The sequence below is a fragment of the Lithobates pipiens genome, unplaced genomic scaffold (genome assembly GCF_037356315.1).
Source record: "Lithobates pipiens isolate NorthernLeopardFrog02 unplaced genomic scaffold, aLitPip1_a1.2 Scaffold_16, whole genome shotgun sequence".
Lineage (NCBI taxonomy): Eukaryota > Metazoa > Chordata > Amphibia > Anura > Ranidae > Lithobates > Lithobates pipiens.
In genome coordinates, this window is record NW_027507748.1 from 314565620 (window position 1) to 314593384 (window position 27765).

At 44.4% G+C, this 27765-nt stretch overlaps 1 protein-coding gene across 2 annotated transcripts in view; it reads left to right on the forward strand.

The window, feature by feature from the left end:
• Positions 1-14440: 14440 nt before the first annotated feature.
• The window catches only part of LOC143982703 (uncharacterized), a 48981-nt gene continuing 35656 nt past the window's right edge, over positions 14441-27765 (forward strand). The window contains exon 1 of one of the 2 annotated variants that reach the window (XM_077481643.1): positions 14441-14585. The gene's annotated coding sequence lies outside the window, so the exon portion shown is untranslated. Of the gene's footprint in view, positions 14586-27322; positions 27525-27765 lie in introns of those variants that run through there. The other variant, XM_077481644.1, reaches the window with a different exon arrangement.

Below are 27765 nucleotides of genomic sequence, written 5' to 3' on the forward strand. Positions count from 1 at the left end.
TATAGTCCCTACCTGTAGGGTGTAACGTTCTCCATGTATCAATTTAAGGTCAGCGACTTCAGCAAGGTTTTTATTTTTTACAGGATTTTGTATGAAATGCATGATTTACCCGTAGATGTGTCTTGATTTGGGTTAAGAGGTATATTAAAGTCTCCGCCTAGTATACATCCCTCAGCGACACTTTTTAGTTCATCTATTATCAATTGGCAATATGTGATTTATTCGATAAGTATACATTTGCTAAGGTCACTGATTTACCATTCATTAAGCCTTTTAAAAAGATATATCTACCGTTGATTAATCAGTGTTGTGTAACAAAAGATGATTATCTACTCAAAAGAATCAAGACGCCTTTAGTTTTGGATTGTGGGTTTGTGGCATGGAATGCCTCAGTGAAATAGTTATTTGTTAGTTTGGGTATTTGGTGTCCTTTTAAACTGTGTTTCTTGAAGAAAGATTATTTGTGGTTTGCTTTTTTTGAGTTCATATAATAATTTGTTTATCTTTTCAGGTGTATTTATGACGTTTGTTGTGTGAGATAATCGTGGGAGCGCTACCTAAGCCTGTGTAAGCCATGTTGCTTGCAAGTGTGAGTAAGAAGAGAGAGAGGAAGAGAAAAAAAAGGAAGACAAGAGAGAAGGGAGGAAGGGAAACATAAAGAAAGAAGTTAAGTTATTATAAAAGAAAGATAAATTCACCTAACGTCCTAGGAAAAGGTTAATGAAGTTTGGGTTAAACTCAGAATATTTTCTGGGGAGGGTTAGTGGTGAGGCGGTGATGGTATTATCCTAAGTGTCAGATACAAAATCTGTTGAAAATTTAATATAAAGTCAGTCAGATCTATCAGCAAGGAGGGGTGTTAACGAATGAGGAAAGATCGATTTTTAGTTCTCAAAGCTATATCGTCTTTTGTCGGTTTTGTCTGGTGGATAGGTGTTGACATGTATGTTAATGATTATAGTGTAAACCAGTTACAAAAAGAAATCACTGTGAAGAAAATATAACATTCATTGGAATTTGTATAAATTCCAGTAACTATATGACCGTATACCTTGTAATTAACATCTAGTAACTGTTTTCTTGTTTGGATTGTATACTGTAAGTTTGGTAAACATACTGGTTAAAGGTACAATTTTTAAGGAAAGAACCAGAAAATTCTTACTCATAAACATTAAACATCAAACAGGAGTTATAATGCTATGTAGCAGGGTATAACACTGTTAACCATATAGCAATATTCCCTAGAGGTCTATGGAGAGCATTCGTTTCCAGGACGCAAAAGAGAGGTGGTCCCTTCAGTTAGTATCTAAACATGTTGTTGTTTTCTTTGGGCATTCATGCCCGTAAATTAGAAAAATTGGCGTATTTGTGAGGGCATATAATCAGTGAGGTAAAGATACCATGGTTTGTGATAATAGCATCCTCTCCTTTGACTTACTTCCAAGGAACGCTCTGCTCTTCCAAACAAATCAAAACTGAGCATTCGACGCAGAAAATGAGGGTTAACTAGTTAGGGCAAAAAGGGGTACCAAATATGTCCCTTCGTTAATGGGTTCAGAACAATAAGTTTTGTATTGTAACCTTTTATGGCCAAGGTATTGATCTGTATATTTTGCCAGGAGGTGTGGAGATTTTATGCATTCTGCCTTTTGTGAAGGTCTACAGAGAGGCCTAAAGGTGTGGATTATCTGGCATAAGGTTGGTTGTATTGTAATTACACAAGTAAGTGTTTTAAATCAAAGCACAGTGTTTGTGTAGACCCAGAATAAATACAATGGAGACAAAAGTCATACCTTTCTTTCACAGTATCTTCTGTTATGTCCATGGGTTCAAAATAGAGGTGAAACAAAGTTTAAGTCGAAGTAAGTATATGGGCTTTAATGCCTGTTCTTGAAGGGATTAATAATCGGATCAGCAGTTTTAATAATAAAGGCCAAGGTGAAGAGAGTTAAATCTCTCAGTTTCCATGTTTGATGTGTGGCCCTTGAATAATTTTGCTTCTATAATGAGCGTTCAACCTCACTGTGAACAAATGTAGAGCTGGCTCCTGACGAGCAGGCGCTATTTTTTTTTCAAAGTTAACTTTCCTGAAACCACAGTTGGGTTTTGGGGCTAATTTTCAAAATTTCTGGTTTCAGAACCAGTCTAGCTGGGTTGCACTGGGTTCTCCTTGACCGCAGGTGTCGCTGTCCCCGACGGCACGGTTGAGAACGCAGTCTAGCTGGGTGTATTGAATGCCACTGTTCTTTCGGAACCAGCCCAGTGTCCTCCTGCGGTGAATTCTGGCAGGTGGTATTTAAGGTACTGACATCACGTGCTTCGGGGCTCTGTTGGAGAGAATATTTTCTCTCTGTTTGGTTCTGGTCCTCCTGACCAGCCCCCATAGCCCTCCTGGCCTGGGGTGCAGAGCCATGCATTTCAAGTCCCGGGGCTGACTAGCCCGAGGCAACGCAACTGCAGGGACAGGCCTGAATGGATTTCGGGGCCTATTGATCCAAAGGTGGTCCGGTGCCGTCTCATCCAAGGGAGAGGCCCAGCAACTGTAGAAACCCCAGGGAAGGACTCTTCAGGAGAAGGCCTTGCGCAAGGCTGGCTTCTCTGAAGGAGCCTGGAGGCTTAGTTGAAGGACGCTACATGGATCTACACTCATATGGTATCACCGGATCGGTTGAGAGATACTAGTACAGTATGATAGCTCTTTAAATTTCTCCAATATCTTACACTCAAGTCTTTGGCAGAGACTTTGCTTAACACCCTATCGGCTGCTAGGTCTAGTGAGAGGAGGTCTATCTGGGAGTTGTAATATCCAGTTGTGAAACAGTTGCTATTTTCTATTTTTCTTTCTACAAGAGACTTTCCATTTCTGCAGTCTAAAGTACCTGAACTTAAACCTAACCCTTTACCCTTGTCTAAAGACTCTGTTTCAGTTCCAAATAAATAACCCAAAAGAAGATTCAGTGTCAGTTTCCACATTTTCCTACCATGGGAATCCCTAGACGGAGAAGAGGTCAAGAAGATAACGGTAAGCCCAATAAAACCAGCAGCTCCTTCAGGGTCAGTGCTACACAAAGATAACATACAGTAATATACAAGAGAATCATCAGAACATTACCACCATCTAGTGGTGAGTCAAGAGATTACCGATTGTGAGAAAGTATCTCTCAGAACCAGAAAATGAACAATCATCCTTTTGTGAAAAAACTGTTGTTAAGTTGAGAACACAGTGTAAAACTTTAGAATGGGTTTAACATGTGCCATTTGAATAAATGTGGGGGTTATTCACATGCAGCATCAGTCTTTGCAGTGAAACATGAAATTTAGCAAGTGTCCTTTGTTTTAAGTGACATTTGCGGCGGTGTGGCAGGATTGTGGTTTTCATAGAGCTTTTGTTTTTCCCCCCCTACTCCTTTGACAAATGGAGATTTGCAAGGAGAGAGTCGTGGCGGAGATGAGTTTGTCACTGGAGGAGGAACGTGGAATTCCTGGTACCATTCGAGTAAATCTACCAAATCTATCTGTATGTTACAGAATAAAGGTAGATCGTCTGGTGTGCATAACAGGGGGTGTTTTCTTTTGAAGGTAGCTTGAACCAAAAATGGAAATTTCCATCTATACAGTATCCCCTTTTCCTTTAGAACATCTAGAAGTGGTCTGACAGCTCTCCTGTTCCTGAGTGTAATGGGGGAGAGGTCCTGGAACAATTGTATGGTGGCATCATTAAAAAGGATTTGATCATTCTGCCTCACTTTCTGTAATATTTCTTCTTTTAAACTGAAGCTTGTGAGACAACAAATGTCTTGTGGCGGAGCTGGATCGGGGTCCCTGGGTCTCGGTGCCCTGTGTGCTCTATCAAAATCTATGGGTGATTCCGGTGGTCTCTCTAAAAGTTTATTAAACACAGAGCAGAGAACAGGTTTAATTTTTTCGGCAGATATTGACTCCGGAATGCCTCTTATCCTTATATTGCGCCTTCTACCATGATTGTCCAAATCCTCTAGGTGTCTATTAACCACTTCCCGACCGGCGCAAGCCGATGTACGTCGGCAGAATGGCACGGGCTGGCATATTGGCGTACAGGTATGTCCAGTTTTAAATGCCGCCCTGCCATCGCGAGCGTTCCGGTCGCAGGTCACGCGGACTCAATCGCCGGGGGCATACCCGCGATCATCCCCCGGGGGCGGCTGAACGAGGAGATGCTGTTGTAAACAGCATCTCCCCGTTCTGCCTAGCAACAAGTGATGCTGATCTCTGCTCCATGTGATTGGAGCAGAGATCAGTGTTCACTAAAACAAGGCCAAGCCCCCCACAGTTAGTAACACGCCCCTAGTAACACTTAACCCGTACACTGCCACCCACTGGTTAACCCCATCACTGCCAGTGTCATTTACACAGGAATCACTGCATTTGTATAGCAGTGATTGCTGTATAAATCACAATAGTCCCAAAAATGTGTCAAAAATGTCTGATATGTCCACCATAATGTCGCAGTCACAATAAAAATCGCTGATCGCCCCCATTACTAGTAAAAAAAAAATTAATAAAAATGGCATAAAACTATCCCCTATTTTGTAAACGCTATAACTTTTGCGCAAACCAATCAATAATCGCTTATTGTGATTTTTTTATCAAAAATATGTAGAAGAATAGGTATCGGCCTAAACTGAGGGAAAAAAAATGTTTTTTATATATTTTTGGGGGATATTTATTATAACAAAAAGTAAACAATAATGCGTTTTTTTCAAAATTGTCTCTCTTTTTTTGTTTATCGAGCAAAAAATAAAAAAGCAGGGGTGATCAAATACCACCAAAACAAAGCTCTATTTGTGGGAAAAAAAGGACATCAATCTTGTTTGGGAGCCACGTCACACGACCGCACAATTGTCAGTTAAAGCGGCACAGTGCCGAATCGCAACAAGTGGTCTGGTCTTAAGCCAGCAAAATGGTCCGGTCTGAAAGTGGTTAATGGCAATCAAGCTGTGAGTGAGTATTAGAGACATTCTCTAGCCTTTGAATTGCTTTGACTCTGTGTCTGTCTGCTCTCTCTCCTGCCGCCATTTGTTCTGTTAGCATGAAGATGTGTCAGTTTTGAGATCAGTAATAGCTGTGGAAAAAGTTTTTGATATCTGCTGCAATGTCCATCATCGCAGCATAAGTGAACGGATGGTCAGGAGGTGAGGGATCTCTTACTATGTCTTCGGAGTTAGTCAGCGATACGTGTCCTCCTGTGTGTGGGAGTGCACCATCTTGGCTCTCCTTCCCTGCGCTTGTGGCTCGAAAATGCCGGGTATTTGTTTGCTTCTAGCAGATCCCAGTGCTTGGGGGTAATTATCGTTTGCTCCCCCTCTGGCCAATTTGCCTATTCTCAGTTCTGGCAATCGCGGTGATGAGTTTTTCAGCCCGCTCTGGAGCACTGTCTCTAAGCGGCCATCTCCGCCAAGCACCAAGCCATGCCCCTGTCAGAAGCCATGAACCAGACCGAGACAGAAGTACAAGTAAATCACACTTGTTCATTAATAAAAAGGTAAATAGAGTAAGCGTAGTCAAAAGCATAGCCAGAGTCCAGTAACCAGACTGAGTAGTCAGCCAGTCCAGTGTTCAATAACCAGATCAGATACTCAGCCAGGCCAGAAGTCAGGGATCCAAGTGGACCAACAGCAAGCAGGGTAAGGAGCCAGAAGGGATGTCAGCAAGCCAGTCTTTAAACAGAACCGCAGGAGATTGTTTCTTGTGATGTGACCAAGGCGAAGGCAGAGATGAAGTGAGCTGGACAGCTTTAGGTAGGCAGGTCAGACGAGCAGGATCAGGATCAGCTGGGTAACTGTGGATAGAGATGAGAGCTGCCAATTAGCTGACAGCTGGTGAAGCCAGCCCAGAGAAGGAAGGGCTAAGCTAGCCCTGACAGCCCCCAACTTTCAATTTTTTAATACACCTTTTTGAGGGTTATTTCACTTCAGTCTTTTCATCATGATCTGTCACATTGGCCACATGATGGGAATCGTACCTCCCAACTTTTTGAGATGGGAACAAGCGACGCCCAGGGACACACTCCCTGCCATGCCCCCTTAAAGGAGAATTATACAAAAAAAAATATTAGTTAAACCCACATCTGCTTTTTTTTAATGATATTTTTAACGCTATTTTTATTACCATTACCGTTATAATATTCCCTATTACTGGCTTTTGATATTTACACATGCAGCAATTTTGAAATTGAACAAAAGGTTTAGTAACGGAAAATACTTTTTGAAAGAAAAAAATGCATTTTATAGAGGAATTTATAGAGGGACAGAGGGACTTTGTTCTAAATTGGGGACAGTTGGGAACTATGTAGGAATCCATCCCACTGGCACCCAATCATAAGAGACCAGGAGCTGTTACTGCACTGTGAGCATGCGGTACAAATACCTCATGTATGCATATGTGCAGCATGTGGCTATTAAGACCCACCCTTCTTACCGCTGCACATATTCAGTCAGGGATGATTTTTGTCTACACAGATAAAGGTGCATTTTGGCCAATTAATTTGGTACCATGTGAACACTATGTCCACTCACAGTGATCACATAGTAAACAATTGAAAGTGAAAGTAAGCATCGGTTCTCTCTCCTACAACAGAGCTTGCCTATGAGAGGAGAGAATTGTTACAGGAGCCTGTCAGTGTACTCTGCCTGTCACACAGAATGTACACTCACAGACATCAGTGCCAGCCTGCCCTTAGTGTCCCTTATCACTGCCCCAGTGTAATGCAAATACACAGTGCAGCCATCCCCCTGTCACACCTGTCCCAGTGTCACCAGTATTGCTAGTAACACCACTGTACTTAATACCAGTGTCCTGATCACCACCATACACCATAACAGCAGCTTGATCACCGCCATACCCTATACCACCGTCCTGACCACCTTCATACCCCAGTTATGCCCTTAGAAATCCTGAAGGTAATCCATGGATTTTGGGACCCTCTGTGTGGCTAGGCTGTGAAAGTCTCACACGTGGTATCACCACATTCTGAAGGAGTAACAGAATGTGTTTTGGGGTATATTTCTAAGTATGTCTATGCTTTTTGTTAAAAATATTGTATTAACTGTAAGCTTTATGTAAGAAAATACATTTTCATTTTCTTTCCTACATTTTATAAAAACTTGTGGCAAACAAATTACATTTTCAAAAGACTCATTATGCCTTTCAGAAAATACATTGAAGTGTTTGCTTTCTAAAATAGGGTCATTTTGTAGGTGGCTACCTAATTCAAATAGCATCTCGCCTCAAGAAGAACTCTAATGCCCTTATTAATGACAAAGAGACAGAGAGTTGTCTGACCTACTGACTCGACATAAACAAAAACCCAAATTTGGACATTAGGGACAAAATAGATTCTATCCAGCTGGAATTGAATCTTTGTCTAACTGCCAAGGTGGAAAAAAATCTCAGATGGACTCAGGCATCCTTTTACACATTCAAGGATAAACCAGGCACCATGTTAGCCCGTAAACTGATGCCTAGAGTCCACAGAACAGTACTCCCTAAAATTAGACATGTGAATGGCACTTTGACACAGAATCCACAAGCGGTAATGAATTTATTCCACAAATATTATTCTTCACTCCATGGTGAACAGGAAAATGCATTAACTGGAGCCATAGACAACTTTTTTACCGATCTCACTGTCCCTTCTCTCTTGGAATCTCATTTGGAGAAGGAGATCACTATAAAATCAAACCTGCCCCCATCATATTGCCACCATCAAAACGGCCCCCATCAAACTGCCCCATCACATTGCCCCCATAAAAACTGCCCCATCATATTGCCACCATCAAAACTTCCCCCATCAAAACTGGCCCATCATATTGCCACCATCAAACTGTCCAATCAGAATTGCCCCATCAAAACTGCCCCATCATATTGTCACCATCAAAACTGCCCCATCAAAACTGCCCCATCATATTCCTCTATTACATGGTGTGCCTGTGCTCTCCCCAGGCTCTGTAATCTGAGATGCTCCAGCCGCCCCCCCCCCCCCCCCACTGCCCATCACTGTGTATAAGAAGCTTTGGTAACCATGGAAACAAAACAGACAACACAAGCCTGGATGCCCAAGGAAGATTTTAAGGATTTTAAGCATGCTCTCATTGACTTCAAAAAGCTTAATATTTTAAAAAGTATAAAAAAGGTTGAAGACGTCCCATCATCAGCTGAAAGAGCTGAACATTTTAAAAGTTGAATGGCTTTAATAGCTGCAAGTATGCAGAAGTTACGCAGAGCCAAAAAACTTACGGAATAATAATAAAAAGATGATTAAAAAATAACTAGAAAATGCATTTCCTGTAGAAAATGCGTGGAAATGCTGAATAGCATCAAAACTGCCCCATCATATTGCCCCTTTAAAACTGCCCCATCATATTCCTCTATTATAAATCAGTACATCCAAATCAATAAATATTGTGTCCCCAATGCGCCCTACTGAACACTGCTCTACGCCTCTGGATCAATTCATACAGATAAATATGTTTACTTTAAATAATGTAGATAATAAAAATCTATATCAAAGCGGCTACTTTAAAACATAATGGATCTGTAAAAAACAATGTAAAAAATAACACTAAACAAAGTCCGCTTTATATATTGTAGTAGCGCTCTTCACTTCACTATGCCTCTTCCTGTCCCTGCGCGCTGTCTGCTGGGACACACACGGGTCCCAGAGACAGCACGGACAATTCCTATTGCGCTGCGCGACTCGTGCATGCGCAGTAGGGAACCAGGAAGTGAAGCTGCAGTGCGTCACTTCCTGATTCCCTCACCTAGACTGGTGGCGGCAGCAGCCGAGAGCCGAGAGATCGATCGGCCTCGGCTGCCGGAATCGCTGGACCCCGGGACAGGTGAGTGTCCATTTATTAAAAGTCAGCAGCTGCAGTATTTGTAGCTGCTGGCTTTTAATATTTTTTTTCCACAGTGCAATCCCGCTTTAAGATAAAGTGCACTGTGCCTGTTTTCACAATACTAATTGCCGGAAAATAATAAAGCGTTTGCTGTGTACATCAGCGGGCCACTTCCTGCGTCACTTCCGATTGGGTATGTCCTGACGCATTTCGTCACTTCCGTCTTCGTCTGAGGGCGTAACCAACCAACCGGAAGGCGCTATTTATATACATACCCAGATGTCAACGACCAATCGGGCACATACTACACTAGACAAACAGAACTCCCATCCAATAGCATTCGCCATCGTGGGACGCCCAATTATCATGAATGTTGACAATGGTATTAATTATAGCATTATATTTAAAAAACATCAAACTTTAAAAAGTATTTCAGCAGCTTCCCAAAGTTAATAAGATTATGGTAAATGGCGATAAATATAACAATGAATATACCTCTCATACTGTGCAAACCCGCATATACGTCACTTTTAAAGATACTTATTACCGATAGAATATTTACATGTGACACTTCATAGTCATCTCCGGACATCAGAATAATACTCAATTTGCATAAAGAAAGGTACAATATGTGAATCATCCTATACACATATAGAAGATCTACAATTGCTCTATACATATATATTGGTAACTATGTGAGTATTTAAAATCAAATAAATATTTATCAGTATGCGCAATGTCTAATATTCTAACATGGTGCGCTATTATCTAATATATTGCCTGCCTGTCTCTCGGTGGTAGTACTCATACATCTACTTAAATCACCTATGCTGCTCCCGGCCCTCATCTAGCGATTCAGTCAGTCAAAAATGCACCGGCCGATGATCGCCTGTGTATGGAGTATGTGGATCAATAAACACGCATAAAATGTGTATATATAAAAAAGTGTGTATATAAGCTCCTCTCTAAACTTTATATATGAATATTGTGGAACCATGAAGGTATCACTTCCACTATAAGAATTCAATTCATTAAAATGTCTATAAACATAATTACTCTATAAAATTATAATTATTAAAATTATTAAGATTACCATGTAAATTTATAAAATTATAAACCAATCTATATATAAATTACCTATAATTGCGCCTCTCGGCTAAATTCGATTAAATTGAAAAAGACACCCTAAAAATATATTTTTTATATTATGTCTTAAAAATTATCCATAAAAAAAAAAAAAAAAAAATATATATATATATATATATATATATATATATATATATATGATATATGTATATCCGGAATTTCTATATTTTATGGACAAAGAGAAAAACTTCTAATTTTAAATATCACTGATAAAACAATTAATGTCTAACTCAAGTACAAGAGGCTTGAAAGAGAGCCTTAGTATTGCCTGCGACCAAACCACCCTAAGACCCCATTCACACCTGAGTATTTTGTAGCTTGAAGCCTTAAGCTACAAAACGATAGAGGGGAAAAAAAATCTATTATTCTCAATGGAGATGGTTCACATCTCCAATCCATGTCGCCTGAAGCCGAACGCCTGAAGCGGAAACAAGTTCCGGACCCTTTTTTGTCGCTCGAATTGAGCAGATTTGGGCGTTTTTCTTCTTTTAACATTGGTGACCCTTTGCCCTGCACAAAATCACGGCAAATTGTGGTAAAAAACGCTGCTAATCGCGGTAAAAAATGCCGCAAAAAAACGCTGCAAAATCTGCTTGAAAATGCTACGCTCAGGTGTGAATGCAGCCTGAATGCGCCCGCTTTTGTCTAATCTCAGAAGCTAAGCAGGGTCAAGCCTGGCTAGGACTTGGATGGGAGACCATCTGGGGTCCTGTGTATTTCTGCTGTTTCTTCCTGTTATCAGCATGATCACGTACGTGTACGTCTTCCAGCCTATTTTATGCATGAAGGTAAAACAAACTTTTAGTATGCAGCTCCCCCTGCCTGATCATGATCCAGTGATGTGCAAAAGATCGACTGTTCACCCTGGTTTCTGCCTCCTCGACTGGAAGAAAGAAGCCATTGGTTCTTACTGCTACCAATCACAGCCAGTAATGAGGGTGTGGGGGCAGGACTCAGGAGCAAGCATGCATGAGTGCTGCCATAGTGAGTGGCACTACATGTTTTTCTTTTTTTTTTCTAATTTAAAGAGGAAGTAAACCCTGATGAGTTTACTTCCTCTTTCATTCCCTGCAAAGGCAAAGCATAATGGACTACTATGCATCGCATAGTAGTCCATTATATGTCACTTACCTGACACAGGAGCCAGCGAAGTCGCCGCTGTCCCCTGTAGTCCGCCACATCCATCTTCTTGGTGGGGACTCGCAGCTCCGCCGCTGTCATTCGGTGAAGCTGCAATGACGTCACTCCCGCGCATGTGCACGGGAGCCGACACGCGCGGCAGCTCCGTCGTTGAGAATGCAGCGGTGCCTGTTTTCGGGCAAATATCTCCTAAACCATATAGGTTTAGGAGATATTTCTTGGACCTACAGGTAAGCCTTAATCTAGGCTTACCTGTAGGTCAAAGTGGTTTGTAAGGGTTTACAACCACTTTAACCTTTAGGCCCCTTTTATACCAGTGGACCACCAATTGTTCTCTATGGGCGGCGGATGTCAGCGGACATGTGTCCAGCATTCAATACACTAAAACAGACGGAATCTGGATACGTTTGCCATCTGTTGGGTGGATTGGATCAGATGATTATCAGATGGAAACGGACAGGTGGGCCGCTTCCATCTGACCGCCCCATAGAGAGCAGCAGGCTGTGTTTGTGTCCACTGTGCATACCGGCGCGGACACGGACATGTCATCCACCTGCTGAGTGAGGAAAAGCAGAGAGATACCCTGCTGAGTAGGCAGATTCAATTTCACGAATTTCGAACTGTGTGAAAGGGGCCTTAATATCACTTTAACATGCTGCCACCAGTGACTGGAAGACAGGCCTGGGTGAGGACAGCACTGGATCCTTGGACTAGGGTTGACACTTCATCCCTTTAAACCTGACAACATATGAATTACACAGGTTCTGAGGCTAATTTAATGCCGATAAGGCACCAAGTGAGTTTATTTACCACCTTAAAGGGGTTGTAAAGGTTCACATTTTTCCTATGTATTAAGGTGAGAAAACACCTGGCAGTCACCGGCCTCCCAGCCCCCCTCTCCCCATTTTACTTACCTGAACCCCTTCAATTCAGTCGCAGGCATGCACTGTCTCTATCTCCACGGGCTCCTGACACTTGATTGGATAAATTGATAGCAGTGCAGCCATTGGCTCCTGCTGCTGTCAATCAAATCCAATGATGCCGGGGGCAGGGCCGAGTCCTGCATTCGGCCTCTATGGACGCCGAATGCTGGACTTGGGAGCGCGCCTGCAAGGTAATCCCGTGGGAGAGCGCTTCTCCCAAGGGTTATCTGATGCAGGGGGAAGTGGCGAGAGCCTCCGAGGGACCCCGAAGACGAGGTTCGGGGCCCCTCTGTGCAAAACGAGCTGCACAGTGGAGGAAAGTATGATATGTTTGTTATTTAAAAATAACCCTTTACAATCAATATAATCAGCCATATAACCTGTGTAATTAGTATGTGTTTGGTTATAGTCTACGTTCACATTGGAGGCGGGTTTGAAATTGTGCAAGTTCATCGGAACTCGCACGATTTCAAACCCACATTTCAACGCAAGATTGACAGACATCTGTGCGGGCAATAGGCTCCGATTTGGCATCTGTGCGGGCAATAGGCTCCAATTTGGCATCTGTGCAGGCAATAGGCTCCGATTTGGCATGCGATTTGACATGTCAAATCGCCCCAATGTGAAGGTAGGCTTAAAGGGATGAGGTGGCAACCCTACCTTGGACACCTGTTTTCTGTGTCTGTTTATGAAAGGTCAGCACTTACAATTTTTATAGCTGCTTTTCATTTCCCCTTTAACCACTTGCCGCCCGCCCTATAACAAAATGACGGCGGCATAGTGGTTTCAAAATCCTGACCGGACGTCATATGACGTGATCAGGATTTTGAGGCGCTGCGTTCCCCTGGGGGCGAGCATCGCGGCGATTGTTGTTGCGGGGTGTCAGTCTGACACCCTGCAACTACGATCTCGGTAAAGAGTCTCTGACGGAGACTCTTTACCGCGTGATCAGCCGTGTCCAATCACGGCTGATCACAGTGTAAATAGGAAGAGTCGGTGATCGGCTTTTCCTCACTCGCGTCTGTCAGACGCAACTAGAGGAGAGCCGATCGGCTGCTCCTCTGACAGGGGGGGGTCTGTGCTGATCGATTATCAGCGCAGCCTCTCTCCCCCCCCCAGGATGCCCACACTGGACCACCAGGGATGCCACCAGACCACCAGGGATGCCCAGGACAAGGTATGCCACCCTAGACCACCAGGGATTCTAGTTAGTGCCACAATGGATGCCAATCAGTGCCCATCATGGATGCCAATCAGTGCCCACAATGGGCATCACTGATTGGCATGCATTATTGTTTGGAACTGATTGGCAGGCATTAGTACAGTATATTATAATACAATGCCGCCTATCAGTTCCCATCTGTGCCGCCTATCAGTGCCCATCCGTGCCACCTACCCATGTCCACCTGTGTCCATTCATGCCCATCTGTGCCGCCTACCCATGCCCATCTATGCCGCCTACCCATGTCCACCTGTGTCGCCTATCCATGCCCATCCGTGCCGCCCATCCATGCCAATCCGTACCAGCTATCAGAATTTGTGCCACCTATCAGTGCCCATCCGTGTCGCCCATCAGCGCCGCCTATCAGTGCCCATCAGTGCCGCCTATCAGTGCCACATATCAGTGTCCATCAATGCCACCTCATCAGTGCTACTTCATTGGTGCCACCTCATCAGTGCCCATCAGTGCCGCCTTATCAGTGCCAATCAGTGTAACCCCATCAGTGCCCATCAGTGAAGGAGAAAACTTACTTATTTACAAAGTTTTGAAACTGAAACAAAAAAAAACATTTTTTTTTTTCAAAATTTTTTTTTTTTTTTTTATTAGTTTAGCAAAAAATAAAAACCGTAGAGGTGATCAAATACCACCAAAAGAAAGCTCTATTTGTGGGAAAAAAATGATAAAAATTTCATTTGGGTACAGTGTAGCATGACCGTGCAATTGTCACTCAAAGTGCGACAGTGCTGAAAGCTCAAAATTGGTCTGGGCAGGAATGTGTTTAAGTGCCCTGTGTTGAAGTGGTTAATATAGTGTTGTCTTGTATTCCACACAAGAAACAGATGTTTTCACATTGACAATTGATATTAGCACTGACCAAACAGGAATTCCTCTGAGAACAGCCAATTAGAAGGGGACTTGGATGTCTAGAAATCCAAAAAGAGACGTGGATAGCAAGAAGTAGAAGTTATCCAGAACGAGGCTTGGGTATCAGTAAAGCCCGCTATTCAGAATGAGGCTTGGAATAGTCACAGTGCCTCGTCACATTCGGCGACCCATCACATTTGGCTACTGTGATGGGTCGCCATATGTGACGAAACAACGGCGCTGTTACTGCAGACTAGCGTGCTATATAGAACTACACCCCCCAGTATCCCTTGCGAGGCCCCTGTCGCAGCCCCAATACCTGGGCATACTGAAGCCGAGGCTTGGAGCGCCCGTCTCATCCCCACCATTGTTGCTGTACTTCCGGCCAGGTCCAATTTTCTGCTTATAAAAGAGGTAGATTACGGCTCCTGGTATGATTGGATGCGGGTTTATGGCATGTCGCTGTGTCTAGGGCAGTGTACGGGGATTAGAGCGGTGTGTGTGGTGGAGCTCGGCGGGCCATACAGGCGACATTCTGTGCAGAGTCACAAGCTGAGCTGTCAGTGCAGCCTAATGATAGCTGAGTGTACAGGACTGTCTGCCCGGCCACATAGTCATCATCTGGGGTCTCCCATAGGAGCCCTGTGTCATTTCTGCTCATTAATGTTCAATGACAGTGCTGGCTGGAGGGGGGACGCTGGGGGGAATGGGCTGCCATTGGAATCCTGCCTTGTAAACATGTATAAGAATGTGTATTATGTGCCATCTACTCTCCTCTACTACTGATCGCTATATACAGGATGCACTATTCTACCCAGCTAACAAAGCTGCTATCTCTGCATTGTACACATTCAAAGGAGATGGCAACAAGAACACCATGACATGTAAACTTTGGGGCCACTCAAAGAAATGAGGTAACCTACTGAAATGCCTACGCAGCGCTCTGAGGTGCTACTTTTACAAGTCATGCTGCACCATATTGCAGGACCAAGCAATTTAGTGGCTTTGAGTGCACTGTGTTTGGGGTAACATTAACAATTAATGGTGCCCATGTGCGTCTAACAAGGGCAGCGCGGTTAGGTGCACGGAAACTGGCCTTTTCTGCAACGCGTCAGGCCTCTTGCATGTTAGGGGATTGCCCTGCTCTCCTGAATGCCTTTCTCCTGTCAGGAATAAAGCTGCTTCAAAAACACGTGCGCTGGATGAGCAGCTGTGCCCATGCTGTTGCTGCATCCTAATAGACTTGCCTACACACAGAACCTGGGGTCTAGAAGCGTTGCACAAAATGTTCCATTCACCGTATGTGGGCCTCTGCACTGCTGTGCATGAGACCTAAGAGACGATTCTGACATCATTCAGAATTTATTGCGGGGTGACATCTGATTATCAGTTGACCCTTTTTTCTGTCTTGCGCTTGACCTATAGGATTTGCATTGCTATAGACTTGTATGGGATTGCAAAATCCATTCAACGCAAACAAAAGCCCATAAAGGCTGGCTCTTAAAGTGATTGAAAAGTCTTGTTTTTATGTTTGCTTTAAAAATAAACATGTTATACTTACCTGCACTGTGTAATAGTGTTTCACAGAGCAGCCCAGACCCTCCTCTTTGGTGCTCCTGGCCTTGCCCTCCTATTGAGTGCCCCCACAACAAGTTGCTTGCTATGGGGGCACCCGAGCCACAGCTCCGTGTTTCCATTCCAATGCAGAGCTGTGGCCTGCCCACTTTCTCTCATTGGCTGACTGACTTTGACAGCAGTGGGAGCCAATGGTGCCGCACTGCTGTCTCAGCCAATGAGGAGGGGTGTCCCGGGCAGTCGAGACACTGCTGCAACATCACTGGATCTAGAGGGGGCTCAAATAAGTATTAGGGGGGCTGATGCACACAGAAGGTTTTTTTCTTTTAATAGAGTATGGGTGTTTGCTTTTTGTTTTTTTAGAATCCTACTAGGTGGATGCAGCATCAGTCACCGGTGGCTCTAACACTGGTAACCAAGAGATCGATTACCGCTGATCACTCTGTTCTCACAGCTCCGTGAGCAGAGAGCTACAGACTGTCAGTCACTGCTCTCTGCTCTGCCCCTTCCTTGCTCATTGGAGTGCTGAGCTGTGGAGTGGCTGGCTCAGGCTCTCAGTGGCTCTCTGAGAGCCTGAGCCAGAAGTCTGTCCAGGCACCTGGCTGATCCTGACTCTGTGGCCATGATAACGCGGAGCCAGCACCGACTTTTGTGATGTCAGCAGAGAGCAGACTTCAGCCCACTCTCTGCTGAAAAAGGGTCACAGGAGTGCAAAATGAACTGCACTCCTGTGATTTATAGGAAAAGTACAGCCAAACAAGCTTTGGCTGTACTTCTCCTTTAATGCATAGAGTAAAAAAACCTGCCTTTGCAACCACTTTAACCCTTTTCTGACAGCCATTATCTTTTCATAGAGCTTAGAACCATTTATCTTTTTCTTTTTTTTTGCATGCATGTTTAACAACTTACTAAGATACAGTGAGAGGAACGGATGCCGGAAATACCAGGTGACATAAAAAAAATTGCAAAACCCACCATTTTATTATCTAGGGCCTCTGTCGCTCTCACGCACACACACACTATATTACTAAAAGTATTGGGACACTGGCTGTTGCATGTACATGAACTTTAATGGCATCCCAGTCTTAGTCTGTCGGGTTCAATATTGAGTTGGCTCACCCTTTGCAGCTATAACAGCTTCAGCTCTTCCGGGAAGGCTGTCCACAAGGTTTAGGAGTGTGTCTGTGGGAATGTTTGCCCATTCTTCCAGATGTGCATTTGTGAGGTCAGGTACTGATGTTGGATGAGAAGGCCTGGCTCACAGTCTCCACTCTGATTCATCCCAAAGGTGTTCTATCGGGTTGAGGTCAGGACTCATCCATGTCTTTATGGACCTTGCTTTGTACACTGTTGGGCAGTCATGTTGAAACATGAAGGGGCCCATGCCCAAACTGTTCCCAAAATGTTGGGAGCATAAAATTGTCCAAAATGTCTTGGTATGCTGATGCCTTAAGAGTTCCCTTCACTGAAACTAAGGGACCAAGCCCAACCCCACACCACAACCCCCCCTTCGCCAAATGATTTACACCAGTGTACAAAGAAAGGTCCATAAAGACATGGATTAGCGAGTTTGGGGTGGAGGAACTTGACTTGCCTGCACAGAGTCCTGGCCTCAGCCCAGAGTTGAAGCTTTTATAGCTATAAAGGGTGGGCCAATTCAATATTGAACCCTACAGACTAAGACTGGGGTGCCATTAAAGTTTGTGTGTGTATATATATATATATATATATATATATATGCGCATGCGCGCGCGCGCGCGCGCAGACGTCCCAATACTTTTGGTAATATAGTGTATAGTATATAATGTTTTGTGGTTTTAAGTAATTTTTAACCGCTTAAGGACCGCCTCACACTGATATACGTCAGCAGAATGGCACGGCTGGGCACAATCACGTACCTGTACGTGGCTCTTTAAGTGCCCAGCCGTGGGTCGCGAGCGCACCGCCATCGGTGCACTCCCGACCCGGTCCTGAGCACCGTGGCCGTGGGACCAGCGGACCCCATCGCCGCTGGTGTTTTCCGAGATCAGGTCACAGAGCTGAAGAACGAGGAGAAGTCTGTGTAAACAAACCTCTCCCCGTGCTTCCTACTGTGGCTGTCACTGATCATCTGTTCCCTGTTATAGGGAAAGACGATCATTGACGTCACATGCCAGGCTACGCCCCCTACAAAAAAACACATGCCCTCTAGTGGTTAACTCCTTCACTGCCAGTGTCATTTACACAGGAATCAGTGCATTTAAATAGCACTAATTGCTGTATAAATGACAATGGTCCCAAAAATGTCCAGTGTGTTTGCCATAATGTCGCAGTCACAATAAAAATCGCTGATCGCCGCCATTACTAGTAAAAAAAAAAATATTAATAAATATTCTATAAAACTATCCCCTATTTTGTAAACGCTATAACTTTTGCGCAAACCAATCAATAATTGCTTATTGCGATTTTTTTTATTTATTTTTTTAACCAAAAATATGTAGAAGAATACGTATCGGCCTAAACTAAGGAAAAAAATTATTTTTTTATATATATTTTTTGGGGATATTTATTATAGCAAAAGTAAAAAATATTGAACTTTTTTCAAAATTGTCGCTCTATTTTTATTTATCGTGCAAAAAATAAAAACCGCAGAGGTGATCAAATACCAACAAAAGAAAGCTCTATTTGTGGGGAAAAAAAGGACACCAATTTTGTTTGGCAGCCACGTCGCACGACCGCGCAATTGTCAGTTAAAGTGACGCAGTGCCAAATCGCAAAAAGGGGCTTGGTCCTTTGACTGCAAATTGTTCAGGGGCTTAAGTGGTTAAGCAAAAAAAAAATTGTAATTTTAATTTATAAGTGAGAAGCGTCCGAATTGTCAAACGGCTGAAGTGGTTAAAATGCACATAGGCCTAAAGATTACTTAAATCTCCCCAGAACAATATATATTTTTCTGACCATGGATACTAGATGGCTTCAGAGCATGTAGTAATCAAGTGACTTTACAGAACATGAGTAAAGATGTAAACAATGACCTAGGTCACAGCAACCTAGGGCCCTTTTTAGGCACCCTAATCAGTTGTAAGTCTGTTTTGACATATTAGTTTGAGACTGATGGCTGGGATATGTAGGGCATGATTTTAAATTGTTTGTAGATTTAGCTGTCTGTGATATGAATGTTGTGTGTGTGTGTGTGTGTGTGTGTGTGTGTGTGTGTGCCGCAGTCTGAGGCTGGGTTCACACTTGTGCTATCACAGACATCACATGTGAGTCGCACCACATTGCTGTGCAGATCACTTGCGATGTCTGTGGATGTGAATTTAGCCATACAAACTGGCTGAAATTGCATCGCATTCGCACCAAAATGGTGCAGGACCCTTTTTTTGGTCCTCGCTTGAATCAGGTCACACTGTGATCCGCGAACTGATCTGTGGGTGTCATTAACTTTACATTGATACCCGCAGTGGTTCACAGATGTGAGTGTGAACTGCCGGCGATTCAGGTGTGATTGTGAAAACCCACACAGGAATCGCGCTTTCCCGCCTCGCACAAGTAAGAACCAAGCCTGAATAGTCATACTGCAGTCTTCATATTTTTGTATTCTTTATGACAAAATACGTTTTTTAGTATTGAACAAATTCTGGGAGTGGTGCATGTTATATACAGCAATTATTATTAATTTTTTTTTCTGTTTAATTTTTATTTTTTTTGCTGTCTTTGTCCTCACTATGAGACTTCCCAGTGAGGACAGGTGCTCTCTAAGACATTAAACAATGGGGAATCCTAACAATAGACATACAATTCGAAGTGCAATAGCCAGAAAGACCTGTTTGTCCCCGAGTGACAAACATAGGTTTGTTCTTCAGTTGAAATGTTATGTAAGTTAGAACAGATAATATTTTTTTTTTTTTTTCTTTTTAAGTGTAATTCCAGCCAAAAAATTATATTACGTTTTTTTTGGCTAGCATAGGGAAGGGTTACCACTAAAGACGCACCAAAACAACATTTTTTACTTTTTTCTATAATACATATCTAATAACAAAATGTAAAAAAAAAAAAGAAAAAATTAGTTTAGACCAATATGTTTTCGTCTATATATTTTTAGTAAAATAAATCGCAATAAGTGTATATTGATTGGTTTACAGAAAATTTATAGCGTCTACAAAATAGGGGATAGATTTATGGCATTTTTTATTATTATTATTATTTTACTAGTAATGACAGTAATCAGTGATTTGTAGTGAGACTGCGACATTGTGGTGGACAGATCGGACATTTTTGACACTTTTTTTTGGGACTAATGACATTATTACAGTGATCAGAGCTAAAAATATACACTGATCACTGTATAAATGACACTGTCAGGGAAGGGGTTAACACTAAGTGGCGATCAAGGAGTTAAGTGTTCCCTAGGAAGGTGTGTACTGACTGGGAGTAGAGCGACATCTCTGTTCCTGATCACTAGGAACAGACAATCTCTCTGTACTCCCCTGTCAGAACGGAGATCTGCTTTGTTTACATAGGGCACATCTTTTTCGTGCAATAGGGCTGCCCTGCCGCAGTATATATGCGATGGGCAGTCCTTAAGTGGTTAATTAAAAAGTCAAATATAATGCAATTTATGTATAAAAATAAAAATATTTTTTTAAAACTGTAATTTTCGGTTTTCGACTAAAGGCCCGTACACACGGTCGGACTTTTTGACAACAAACATGCAAATTAGCTGTTTTGGAGCAACATCCGACTGTGTGTACGCTCCATCGGACAAACTTTTTCTGTTTTCATCGGACTTTTGTTGGCTCTGCGAACGGACAAACTTTTTGACAACAGAAGTCCGATGGAGCAAAGTCCGACCGTGTGTATGCAAAAGCATCGGACTTTTGTACAAGGTACAAACACGCATGCTCAGAACCATTGCAAACGATCAGACTACAATACAGAAGTTGACCAAAGGTGGCGCTGGAGTCATTGAACGTCCTCTTTTGAAGTGGCGTCCGTACGTTGTGACGTCACCACGTTCGTGTTTGTTGTCAAAAAGTCCGACCGTGTGTATGCAATACAAACTTGTGGACAACACACTTTGTACAAAAGTCCACGGAAAAGTTTGTACAAGTCCGACCGTGTGTATGGGGCTTAAGTGCCTCTTGCATTTTTGGGTCGGCACACAAATTTCCATTCAGTGCACCCCTAGTTACCACCCCTGTAACATTTGTTTTGCCATCTGTGTCCCTGTTCAGAAGATGTTGCTTCCCTTTCTGTCAATGTGACAATTGGATTTTGAAAATGTTGAGTTGTTGTGGAAACCATGGATTGTTGATAAACCTTCAGTGCAGACACCTTTTTCCCATAATAGCTCCGTTCCTAGGGGTAGATTTCTTCTCACTTCCTGTTGTCTCTCTCTGTAAGTATGAGTTGTATGTAACTTGGGGACTGCCTGTATACTGAAAGCATCTCTGTCAAGTTTAAAGTGCCTACATATTCTTCCAGCGGCCCCCAAATGCAGGGCTGCACAGAAGGGCAACATTGAGCCAGGACTATACTCCTGCTATCCATCGGAGATTACTCACAGTACTACATGCTTTCTTTCTGTGCTGGGTGCTGAAGCAGACCCTGTTCCTGAACCCCTGCTGCCACAATGCAAGCTTTCCAGAGATGCCCAGTGGTGGACCCAGTCTTGGACATGGCGGGCACAGAATGCATTCACTGTAGCACACATATACACAAATGGCGTTTCCGACCAAGCCTTCCCACCGAGTAGAATGTTACATTTGTGGAATGCTGCTGTCCATTTTTATGCCTGCACTGGAAAAACAATTGCTCATCAAAATATAGTCGGGATGTAAAGCTGGCCATACACTAGTAGAATTTTATTTGAAAATGCTTGTTTTCAGAACATTCATTTGATGTTTGCCTAGTAGAGTGAATTGTTGTTTTCAGTTGTTAAGTTTGCAATGCCACTCGCAGTTGGAAGCTAGTATTGCAGCTCTTCAGTCACCTATGTACATTGAAGGAGTGTTATTCTGTATCAGACAGCAATAAAAGTATTTACAATTTAAGGATGCTGAATCTGAAACAAATTTGAATATAAGTAGTATGTATTTTGTAACGTTATATTAGTAGTTAATATTAGTTAGCCACATTAAACTAGAATTGTTCTGTAACATTGAAAACATTTTGTATTGTCTCTAAGCCAGTTATTTAACGTCAAAGAAGTGGATGGGACAGGCTTCATAATGTCTTCAGCAATACAGCACAATTCCATTTGAATGTGATGAACACTGGCTATACCATGACCTGGATAAATGAGAGCCTTCAGACATTATATTCATAAAATATAATTTTCCCTAATCGTCTTTCAGGACAGCCACTATGAGAGATAGACTCCTCCTCTTCCTCTGGAAACACTGCGCCAGCCCATAAATTCTTACTTCCCCTGCCGGACCTCAGTTATTAGTGTTTCCTCCGGCGGGGAGACACTGTGCAAGGAACCAGGCCGATCAGTCGGGGAGGCTGTGGCCGTTTTGTCGTTAAAAGAACCCGGTTGAAAGAAGCAGGGGCTTCGTTTGGAGAAAGCTGGGTTCAAACCGTTCAAAACCAACGTCCGCGTGTCGGACGGGTCGAACGGTTTACTTACCTCACCAGGTACTGCCACCCCTTCTGAGTCGAGCGCGCCTTCAGGTCGTGGGGGACTCCTATCGTGTCTACAGGGACGCAGCTGGCAAGCCGTTCGGAAGATTTCCCTGTACATGGGTACAGTCCGCCCCTTTTTTTCTTTGAACCGAGCGGGCCGAACGACGGGCGACGTCGTATCCGGCGGAAACGAAGGCTTGACCTCGAATACGATCGACTTCCGGTTCCGGGTCGTGGAGCTGATAGGAGGGCCGGGCACAAGCTGGAGATGAGTTCAGAACGCGCACAGGCAGCGTGGAACTCTGTAGTAAGCAGCCACCTGCAGTCATGTCGGAAGCTGAGGCTCAAACGACAGACTCTATCTCCAGCATTCCTAAGGTAAGAGCACCCTGGGGAGGGGTACTCTCTATCTAGGTTCCCCCCACCCCAATGTATGGTTCTATCATGGGGGGGGGACAGACCCCCTGGGTGGCCAGGGGGGAGGGGATCCCTTCGTTTTAAAAAAGGGTCTAGTGCACTCCCAGGGTTGTATCCCGAGCTTTTGATTGACTTTGTCTTTTTCTGTTTTTCTTTTTTCCTTTTTTTTTAGAAAGCTACGGAAAAAACTAGGTCTTCGCATAGCTCTAAAAAGAAGTGTGCCTCCTGTAGGGACATTTTAGGGGAATCTTGGACCAAAGTGTTGTGCAAGGGGTTTATTGACTCCCTCGTTAGGGAAAGGGAATCTGAGCAGGAGTCAGGACTAGCAGCTTCAGTTAAAGAGCTCTCGTCCACCTTCTCTTCTTTTAGGTCCCTTTTTGAAAAATTTCAGCTTCCCACGGGTCCATTTCCCCAGGATACAACCCCACCTCTAGCACAGAGCTCTGCTCCGGTCCAACCTGCTAGTACAGGGGGGACAGAGGTTGCAGGCCCTTCAGGCACAGGTAGGGAACTTCCAGACAGTTCCTCTTCCGATTCCCAGGAGGGTTCCGAGGGGGAGGACCAGGACGGGTCCAGGAAAGCCTCCAGATATAAATTATCCCTTGATGAGGTAGAGGACCTCTTAAAGGCAATTTATGCAACCCTCGGTATCCAGACAGATAAAAAGCCCCTAACCCTGCATGACCAAATGTATTCAGGTTTGGGAGAGCCAAAAAGAAGGGTGTTTCCAGTGCACAAAGTTTTAATGGAAACAGTTAAAAAGGAGTGGCAGGATCCGGAGAGAAAACCCTTTTTATCTAGATCCCTCAAAAGAAGGTTCCCATTTTCAGAGGACCCGGCATGCCTTTGGAATAAAAGTCCCAGATTGGATGCCGCTTTCTCCCAGGTCTCCAGACACACAGATTTGGCGTTTGAAGACATGGGGGCCTTGGTAGATGTCATGAACAAAAGGATTGACTTTCTGCTTAAAAAGACGTGGGACTCGGCTATCGGCAATCTAAAGCCTGAAATGGCAGTTACAGTTGTGGCTCGCAATTTAGAGCACTGGCTCTCACAGATCCAGCAACATATTGAGGCAGGCACAGATAAGGAAACCATTCTGTCATCCTTCCCTACTATGCTGCGAGGGATCACTTACATAGCAGATGCCTCTGCTGAGTCCGTCCGCATGTCGGGCAGAACGGCGGCTCTAGCCAATTCGGCCAGAAGGGCCCTCTGGTTAAAGACATGGCCAGGGGATAATGCCTCCAAGATAAAGCTATGTGGGATACCCCTGACCGGGGACCTCCTTTTTGGCCCAGGGCTAGAGACTGTTCTAGACCGGACAGCGGACAGGAAAAAGTCCTTTCCTCTTAAACGGAAAACCCCCGTACCAACTAAAAAGGGGTTTCGTCCGCAGGGGCGTAGGGAAACCTCTAAACCAGAGGGGAAAAAGAAAACCTGGCCCCAAAAAGGCAGGGGCAGAGGAGGGGCGATTTTTCGCCCTCCTGTCCAGCCCCGTAAAACCCAGTGACATTCCAGCTACAGTGGGAGGAAGACTGGGGGCCTTTCTACCACAGTGGGAGACAATATCCCCAATCAATTTATTTTAGGGGTAATAAGAAGGGGGTATCTCTTGGAATTCTTAAGACTACCCCCTCAAAGGCTCCTTGTCACGCATCTACCCAGGTGCATGGTAAAGGCCGAGGCCTTGCTAGAAGCTCTGAGGGAATTGGAGAATCAGGATGTTATTCTCAGGGTCCCAAAAGCAGAAGAGGGAAGGGGGTTTTATTCTCACATTTTCGTAGTGAAAAAACCCTCGGGGAAGTTCAGGTTGATTCTGAACTTAAAGCCCCTGAATGCTTCAGTGACATACAAAAGATTCCGCATGGAATCGATCTTTTCAGTAAAGGCGCTTCTGCCCCGCAACTGTTTCATGGTGTCTCTGGACCTAAGGGACGCGTATTTACACATCCCTATAGCGGAAGCCTCGCAGAGTTTTCTACGCCTTGCCATAGATTTAGGGGGAGAAACAGTTCAGTTTCAGGCCCTGCCATTCGGGCTATCCTCTGCACCCCGCATTTTTACCAAGGTCCTGGCAGAAGCCATGGCCTTTCTTCGGCTCCAGGGGATATGTATAATAGCCTACCTGGACGACCTGCTTTTATTTGCAGCATCCCCAACACAGTTGGTCAAGGATCTCGATCTAACCAAAGGGGTCCTTACAGACCTGGGGTGGCTTCTGAACTTGGAAAAGTCCAGCCTGATCCCCTCACAACAGATCTCCTATCTAGGTTTCCTGTTGGACTCAACACTGTTGAGAGTTTTTCTACCAAGAGAAAAGGTACAAAAATTGGACAGTGCGGTGGCCTCTCTTCAGAGCAACCAGCTGGTTTCTATAAGGGTTCTGATGTCAGTACTGGGTCTCCTTACATCTACCCTCCCAGCAGTGCAGTGGGCAGGGCTACATTTTCGTCCCCTACAGACCTTCATCCTAGGGGTGTGGGACCACAGTCAGGAGGCTCTAGACAACCTAGTACACATTCCACACCAGGTAAAGAGATCCCTCTGGTGGTGGAGGAAAATGACAAATCTGTCGCAAGGGCGTCTGTGGCTCATCCCGGTTTCTCGGGTAGTAACCACAGATGCAAGTGGAAAAGGTTGGGGGGCACATTTGGGTTCCCTTCTAGCCCAGGGCACTTGGGAGGACGGCGAGTTGACTCGATCGTCCAACTGGAAGGAATTAAGGGCAGTGGGACTAGCCCTCAGATTCTTCAAAAAAGAGCTCCGGGGTCACCACATTCAGGTGCGGTCGGACAACTCTTCCGTAGTGGCCTATTTAAACAAACAGGGTGGCATGAGAAGCGGAGCCCTGTTGTCTTTAGCGACAGAGATCCTGTCCTGGGCCGAAACCTACACCCTTTCGCTCTCAGCAGTTTTTCTGAGGGGAGAGAAAAACATGGTAGCAGACTTTCTCAGCCGAAAGAGGCTGAGGGAGGGCGATTGGGTTCTCAACCAGGAGGTCTTCAATCTCATAATAAAGAGATGGGGGTCTCCGGAGGTGGACCTGTTCGCGTCCAAAAACAATGTAAAAACCCCCTGTTTTTTCTCCCTAAAAAGGGGAGAGGGAGCCTTAGGGGTGGACGCTTTGAGCCAGAATTGGCACTTCAGAACTTGCTATGCCTTCCCACCTCCAGCGTTGTTGCCAGCAGTTCTGAGAAAGTTTCAGATGGAAAGCACATCTCTGATTCTGGTGGCTCCACATTGGCCCAAGAGAGTATGGTTCTCAATGCTAAAGCAGTTGGCGGTAGAACCTCCCTTACTCTTGCCCCCTCGGGACGATCTCCTCTCTCAGGGACCAGTCCTCTGCCCACAGGTACGCCAGTGGAAGTTAGCGGCCTGGCTACTGAGGAGGGTTTATTAAAATCTAAGGGATTTTCACAGAGACTAGTTTCTACCCTCCTGGACAGTAGGAAGAAGGAAACTCGCCAGATCTATGAAAAGGTCTGGTTGCGTTTCAACAAGTGGTGCACAGAGAGCTCTTTCCCAGTACGGAGCTCCTCCGCAGTGTTGGAATTTTTACAATGTGGGGCAGATAAGGGCTTATCCATTAGTACCCTTAGGGGTCAAGTATCAGCCCTCAGTGTTTATTTAGAAGATCATTTGGCTGCCAACCCATGGGTAGTCAGGTTCTTTAGGGCCCTGTCCAGACAGAGACCGGTCCAGGGTCTGTCCTTTCCCAGATGGGATTCATCTTTAGTTTTGCAGAGCCTAACTGGACCCCCCTTTGAGCCTTTAAAGGAGTGTTTTCTGAGAGAGCTTACTCTGAAGACAGTGTTTCTGGTAGCAGTAACAACTGCTAGGAGGGTCAGTGAGATGGAGGCCTTATCAGTCAGGGCTCCCTTTTGCGTTATTTTTCCGGATCGGATAGTTTTAAAGACCGATCCAGCCTTTTTGCCGAAAGTGGCATCCAGCTTTCATAGAAGCCAGGAAATTGTTTTGCCCTCTTTTTGTCCCAATCCCTCCGGTGAGAAGGAACTAAAATTCCATTATTTGGATGTTAGGAGATGTATCCTACACTATCTGGAACTGACCAAGTCATTCAGAAGGTCAGATTCCTTATTTGTTTTGTTTTCCGGGGCCAGGAAAGGTTGTAAGGCGTCCCGGCGCACTATTGCTAGGTGGCTCAGAGTAGCCATCGAGCAGGCTTATTTAGTTGCAGGGAAAGAAATCCCAGTGGGTATTAAAGCACACTCCACTAGAGCTATGGCAGCCTCCCAGGCAGAAAGAGCGGGAGCAACGCCAGAGCAGATTTGCAGAGCAGCAACATGGTCCAGCTATTCCACTTTTGTAAAACACTACAGATTGGATCTGGTGTCGGCAGGTGAGCAGACCTTTGGGCGAAAGGTTTTGCAAGCTGTAGTCCCACCCTAACTGGTAAGTGCTCGCTTATCCTCTCATAGTGGCTGTCCTGAAAGACGATTAGGGAAAATTAGAGTTACGCTTACCGGTAACGTCTTTTCCAGTAGTCTTTCAGGACAGCCCTAGTTCCCACCCGAAAATTGGGGGGAGATACCAAGATAATGGTATTTGATAAATATGTTATTAATGTGTTCTTGTGTCTCCCCAGCTGGCCGGAGGTATTCTCGATATAAACTGAGGTCCGGCAGGGGAAGTAAGAATTTATGGGCTGGCGCAGTGTTTCCAGAGGAAGAGGAGGAGTCTATCTCTCATAGTGGCTGTCCTGAAAGACTACTGGAAAAGACGTTACCGGTAAGCGTAACTCTAATTTTTTTAACATTGTCTAACTCCCTGGTGCTAAACTTGCATCTCTTTGGTACTTGCTATGTGACCTTTGGGCTCCAGCAGTCTGTAGTATTAGAAGTATTGACTTGAAAAGAGATAATAATAGTGATCTCTAGTAGCCTTGCGTAACATGCCTCTAGTCTCCAACTTGACCTGTGGACAAGCTACAGCTTTGGAGACCTGCTGCAATGTATCAGACCATTGTTTC